The sequence below is a fragment of the Narcine bancroftii genome, chromosome 5 (assembly GCF_036971445.1).
Source record: "Narcine bancroftii isolate sNarBan1 chromosome 5, sNarBan1.hap1, whole genome shotgun sequence".
Taxonomy (NCBI): domain Eukaryota; kingdom Metazoa; phylum Chordata; class Chondrichthyes; order Torpediniformes; family Narcinidae; genus Narcine; species Narcine bancroftii.
This window is the reverse complement of record NC_091473.1, coordinates 94,623,438-94,630,207: the sequence shown is the minus strand read 5'-3', so window position 1 is coordinate 94,630,207 and position 6,770 is coordinate 94,623,438. Positions and strand designations below refer to the sequence as shown.

At 46.6% G+C, this 6,770-nt stretch overlaps 1 protein-coding gene across 4 annotated transcripts in view; it reads left to right on the top strand.

The window, feature by feature from the left end:
* Nucleotides 1-6,770, top strand: part of LOC138763735 (guanine nucleotide-binding protein G(I)/G(S)/G(O) subunit gamma-12-like) — a 104,509-nt gene that overhangs the window by 13,260 nt on the left and 84,479 nt on the right. The window lies entirely within an intron of this gene.

Here is a 6,770-nt window from a genome sequence, read left to right as displayed (position 1 = left end):
AATTACATCAATTACACTTTAAATGTGGACATTTTATGATTTGTTGACCAATGCTATTTTGCAGTGGTGAATTGGCATTCAATGTTTTGTTTATACCAAAAATATCCAATTTTCAATTGTATTTGCATTACTCAAACCTGAGAATGTGTATTTAAAAAAAAACACAATTTCAGATGGTGTTCTGGATAAGTTCTGTCCATTTATGGTGGCCTAATGGATTGATAATCCTCAAACTATTTGCTCACCTGGAGAGTTGTCCAAATGACATTGGGGTAGAAAAACATAAAAACTTGAACTCCTACTTTGCATTTGGAAATGCGCAACCTTAGTTGCATCATTCTTTCGCTGCATTGTTGACTCAATTTTGATGGCACTAAATAGGGTGTGTGAACCACAGACACATCCTCAAACTAAATGAAGTAATTGGTACTGGTTGTGAAACCTTAAAGCACTTGGATCTTTCTCAATTCAACAGTATTTAGCGTTTGTCCTGGGTAAACTTGTACCTCTCACTTTGTTCATTTTAGATTGGTCACAGTGTTTGAGCTTCCGAAAGAAAACAGAGACACACGCCGAGAGCACTTCAGTTTATACAAATCTTTATTACAAAATCTTAAGCTGATTTCAAACTACAATATGCAAGCCCTTCCCAATTATACTTATCAATGCCTGGACTGGTCCCAACTGCTGAAGCGAGCCAATGACCGCACACTTGTACTAGGTTGTCGGGGCACCGATAGCAGCTTCTCCACCTCCCCCGACCGGGACGTTGGTTGGACTCTAGAAGTTCTTCTTGCTGAGAGACGTTTCCACCCCTCAGAGAGTCTGCCACTTCAGCAGTGGGACCATGCCTTATATTACCCAAAAATTGCTTACCTAAACACTTATTCCCTGCGCAAAAAAAAAAGATAACCGAGCACGCCTAGGCTTCTATGAAATACCACAACTTTCTAGCTTATCACTTTGAATACAATGATTTACTTAGCTTCAAGGTCTCGCCTGACAGTCTGCGACCAACAATCCCTTCAATCTCAAACAGCAACCGGCTAACAAGCAGGAAGATTAACCGTTCTTGGTACCAGAAGTCTTTTTGTCAGACAACGGCATCTCTGGACCCTATGGTGGAATTTAGTTTATGCCTGCTGATTCCTACATTATTCTCAAAGTAGGTTACTGATACTCAGCCTTGCATAAGCAAAAGCAGGGTCTAAATTCCATTACAGTGTTACATCCTGTTCATGTGCAAAGCAATACTTGTTGACAGTTATCTTTATTCCAATCCCCCAGAGTGAAAAATCAATATTTTAAATGTTTAAAAAAATTCTATTTAAAAATTGTAAGATATAATAATCAAATATTGATACCAAGTCCATTATACATGATACAAGTCCATTAAAATCCCAACCTCCCCAACACCCTCCCCTTAATAAAACCCCAGAAAGAAAGGAAGAGAGAAAGAAATAAGAAAAAAAACATAGAAAAAGAAAATGGTAAGAAAAACAAAACAAAAGTAAGAAAAATAAAGTTCCCAGAGGACACTCCTCACCACCTGTCTGTCTATTTGTATCTTTTAATACCTTCAAGAAGGTTAACAAGATTTCAAAGTTTCGGGAAAATATCTATAAATTAATACCCGCAATTTGTAAATACGAGTGCCAAATTTTCAAAATTGCATCTTATTTCTTTCTCAGATAATCTTCTCAAGAGGAATAAAGCTATGTATTTCTGCATTCCATCGCTCCATGCCTAAATGGGTGTCCAATTTCTATGTTACTGCTATATATTTTCTTGCTACTGCCAAAGTAATCTTTACAAATTCTTTTTGATAAAGAAAATTTCAATTTTGTTCTTATCCCTTTAATATTACCCAATAAAAATAACATTGTGTTTTGTGGGAATTAGATTCCTGTAACCTGTTCATAAAAAGTTGCCAAAATTATCCAAGAGTCTCACTTTATGGCAGGACCATGTAGAATGTAAAAAAAATGCCAATCTCCTGGCCACATTTTAGTCTGGTAAGTCTGGTAATCTATTTAACTCATGTGACATGAGATATAATTGATGTAAAAATTATATTGAACGAATCTGTATCTCGTAGTTGTGCTAGCCACACAGTGAGTGGAAAAATAACACTAGTTGAAATAAAAATAAAGTGAGTTGAACCAACTGCTTTACTGATTCAAAAACAGTGGGCTTAAGAACCCTCTTCTAGGAGCCTCTGTGACCTGTGAGGCAGAAATTATGTCAGCCACTAGGCTGTGAGCTTGTCCCGCACCCAGAGATCTCCGTCAGGTCTGTCGTAGCCTTGCCAGAGACTGTGAGCCAGTTCGCCTGTTACATGGGTGAGCCACCACATGATTTCCCCCCCCCACCCCCCCAGAACCAGTGTTAGGAGGTGTGGAGTCCACCAACACCTCTTTAGTCTGTTTGGGTGGCTGCCCTTGTCAGTGTGGGGGTGGCACAGTCACAGGGTGTTCCAGATCTAGGTGCGCTGGCTTGAGGCAGTCAATGGTGAAGGTTTCCTCATGGCTGCTCATGTTGAGGATGCACGTGGGTCTTTTCTGTTCTGACGCACCACCTTGTATTTGGCCCTCGTACGGTTGCTGTTGTTAAAGACATAGTCACAGTCACGGAGGTCCTTGGGAACAAAGGAAAGTGTTGGGCTGTTGCATGCGGTTAGGACCCAAACTAGTGTTCCTATCTTCCCTCAGAGAGTTCTGAGCACTGATGCAGGTTCTCCTCTGTGCCATGGACCGCTGGTCCAAACTTGCCTGGAACCTCAGTAGGGTGCCGTATACAAACTACCGAAGATATGGCTAAGTCTTTGAGAGCTGTGCAGATGCCAAGAAGCACCCAAGGGAGCTCATTCACCCAATCCGGGCCTCAGGTGCGCCATGAGGACAAACCAGGTGCCGGTGGAAACACTCTACCAGGCGTTGAACTGCAGATGGTGCAGCTGGGTCCCAAGTAACTGTGCCAACACCAACCATAGGCTGGATGTGAATTATGACCACCACCCCACCCCCCCCACCCCCCCCCCAACCAGTCTGAGGTGATGTTGGCAGATAGACTGAAACATGCAACCTAGCATGTTTCCGTGGACATGTTGGTGAGCATTACAGCTTCTGGGCACCTGGTGAACCTGTCAACCATGGTGAACCTGTCAACCATGGTGAACCTGTCAACCATGGTGAACCTGTCAACCATGGTGAACCTGTCAACCATGGTGAACCTGTCAACCATGGTGAACCTGTCAACCATGGTGAACCTGTCAACCATGGTGAACCTTGCCCCATGGGGGACCAACAGCAGACCGATGATGTTCACATGGACGTGCTCAAACCTCCTGAGCTTCAGCTGGAAGGGTTGAAAGGGGGGCCTTCACGTGCTTTTGGACTTTGGAGGTCTGCCAGTATATGCATATCCTAGCCCAGTGCTTGTGTAGGCTGAGCCAAGCAAATCTGCCACCAATTAATTGGTTCCCTGAATGGACAGGTGGGCCAAACCATGTAGTGTGTTGAAAACGTGACGCCTCCAAGTGGCTGGAATGATGGGCCAGGGTTGGCCAGTGGACATGTCACAGAGGAGCTTGCTGCCTGTTAGGCCAATGGGGATGTCCTCAAGTTGCAGGCCTGAGACTGTGGTGCAGTAGGTCGACATTTCTTCATCCAGCTGCTGTGCCTCGGCAAGCACCATATAGACCAACCCTTAGTAGATGAAGACGCAATCCAAGCTATGCCCCACCAAGTCCATGAGCCACTGGAACAACTGTGCCAAGTTCTTGAGGCCAAAAGGCATCTGCAAGAAATCGAATAGTCTGAACAGGATGATGAGGGCTGTCTTGGAGACATTGCTGGGGCAGACAGGAATCTGGTGATAACCGCGGATCAGGTCGACCTTGGAGAAGATGCATGCCCTATGAAAATTGGCCAGAAAGTCTTGAATGTGGGGCACTGGGTAGCAGTCATCTGTGGAGCCTTCTGTAGTCGCCGCATGGCTACCACCGATTTGGGAATTATGTGCAGCGAAGAGGCCCACGAAGTGTCTGACCATCGGACAATCCCCATCTCCTCTATTTTCCTGAACTCCTCCTTGGCGAGGTGGAGTTTTTCGGGTGGGAGCCTGCGAGCCCAGGCATATAGTGGTGGTCCTTGAGTGGGAATGTGGTGTTGCATAGCATGCTTATGGATGGATGCCTGTGGAGAACTGTGGTGTAGTAATGGTTGGGAACTCCACTAGTACTCTGGCAAATTCGTTGCCTGACAAAGTCAGAGTCCAGGTGTGGGGCCGGTAACTTGGCTTCGCTGAGCAAGAAGGTCTTGAAGGTCTTGGCATTCACTAGGCACCATCCCTTGAGGTCCACTAGGAGGCAGTGCACCCAGAGGAAATCTGCACCCAGTAAAGGCTGCGTCACTACTGCCAGTGTAAATAACCAGGTGAAACAGCTGGAACCGAACTTCATTGGGATGGTTCGTGTGCCGCATGTATGAATACTGCTGTTGTTGGCAGCAGTGTGCACTGGTACTGACTTCTTGACGTGGGTGTTGTGGCTTGAGGGAGAAAAGACACTAACCTCTTCCCCTGTGTCTAGAAGGAACTTTTGCCTGGAGTGTCGGTCCCTTGAGTAAAGGAGGATATCACGGTGGTTAGCTGCCATAGCTATTGGTGTGGTCGGCCCTGGCATTTCCTGGAAAAGAACAGGGTGGGCTCCTGAAGACCACTTTTAGTTTAAAAACACTAATGGTTCGAACTGGGGTCGCTCCCTGCTGCGGGCATCACTGGCTTTGTTCGTGGCGTGGGGAAGGTCCGAGGCTCAGGTTGCATTGAGCAACCTGCTCGGTGTGTCACAGGATATCTTTGTGGGCCGCCTCTTTGCGTGGGTCACAAAAAACGTCGTCATTGATGAGGCAGATATCTTCTGGCATCTGCTTGAAAAATCTTGTTCGAAGAGTAAAGATGGTTTATGACCATCTGCTAGCGCCAGCATCTCGTTCATTAAGGCCAATGGCACGCAGTCGCCTAGGCCATCCATGTGGGGCAACCACACTGCTTGCTCACGGCAGGAGAGACCAAAAGTACGCACGAGGAGTGCCTTGATTGTTTCAAACCTGTCTATAATCGGTGGCTGGTATAGGAAGTTGACGATGCAGCCTGCTGTTTATCCTGGTCGAGTGAACCAACCACATAGTAGTACTTTGTGGCATCTGAGACAATTTGCCTGACCAGACCAGTGGCTGCGAGGTCGCATTTTTTGTGTTTGGGTTGGTCATAGTTACAAATTTAAGTCTAAAATTTGGGTATACGGGTGCCAAATTTGCAAACATAGAGTATTTATTTCTCAAATACTTATGTAATTTTTTTCCAAAGGAATACAACTCTGAATTTCTACATGCCATCTTGGTATGCTTAACGATGTCCGATTTCCAAGTAATTGCAATAGATTTCCTCGCCACTGCTAATGCTACTTTAACAAATTTCAATTGATATATTGATAGTTTTAATTTGAAGTCACCAAGGATGACAACCTTGCCAGCTGTAGGGGTGCGTTGGATGAGGTTGCGCAGATCAGTGTAGAACTTGTCATTTTCTGCTGGTTCCGCCTGAAGGGTTGGAGCATAGACACTGATGAGAGTGATGCGTCACTTGTTTTGAAGTGGGAGTCGCATGGACGTGATCCGGTCAGAGTGGCCTGTCGGGAGGTTTTCGAGTTTGGAGGCAATGGAGTTCTTGACCATGAAGCCAAAACCAGATAGGAGTCGTTCAGCCTGAGGCTTGCCAGACCAGTAGAGTGCGTAGCCCGCGCTGTGTTCTTGGAGGCTGCCTACATCTGCAAGGTGGATTTCGCTGAGAGCGGCTATGTCGATGTCGAGTCTGAGGAGTTCATGTGCGATGAGGGCAGACCAACGTTCAGGTTGGTGGCTGTCAGCCTTGTCTAGCGTGGTTCTGATGTTCCAGTATGCTAGCTTGAGTTTGTGTGCATCTTTTGAGGGGGAGGACGTGGACCTGTCCTCGGGCCTGCGCAAAGGAGCTTTTAGGTGGAGTGCAGTGTGCGCAGTACACTGTCGGCAAGGACTCAGAAACCTGGCCAGGAATCCTTGGCAAGCATGGTGTTGGCAAGTGCAATGACAACGGGTGCCTCCTGTTGGAACTCTGCGCAGAACAGCGGCTTGTCATTACTAACACCCTTTTCCAGCAGAGAGACAGCCTGAAGACTACCTGGATGCATCTCCGATCCAAACACTGGCACCTCCTGGACTACGTTCTGGTGTGAGGAAGAGACAAACGAGATGTGCTCCACACCAAGGTCATGCCCAGCGTGGAATGCCACACTGACCACCAGCTTGTTCGGTGCAAGCTCATCCTTCACTTCAAGCCAAAGTTCAAGAACAGTGGAGCCCCCAGAAAGAGGTTCAATGTTGGAAACTTGCAGTCAGACGTAGTGAGAAGAAACTTCCAGGCAAACCTCCAAGCAAAGGTCGAGGATGCAAACTGCCTCATGGACACGTCTCCTGAAACCGTCTGGGATCAGCTGAAAACGGCCATACTGCAATCCACTGAAGAGGTACTGGGCTTCTCCTCCAGGAAAAACAAGGACTGGTTTGATGAAAACAACCAGGAAATCCAGGAGCTGCTGGCAAAGAAGCGATCTGCCCACCAGGCTCACCTTGCAAAGCCTTCCTGGCATGAGAAAAAACGAGCCTTCAGTCTCGCATGAAGCCATCTTCAGCGCAAACTCCGGGAGATCCAAAATGAGAGGTGGACTAGCCTCG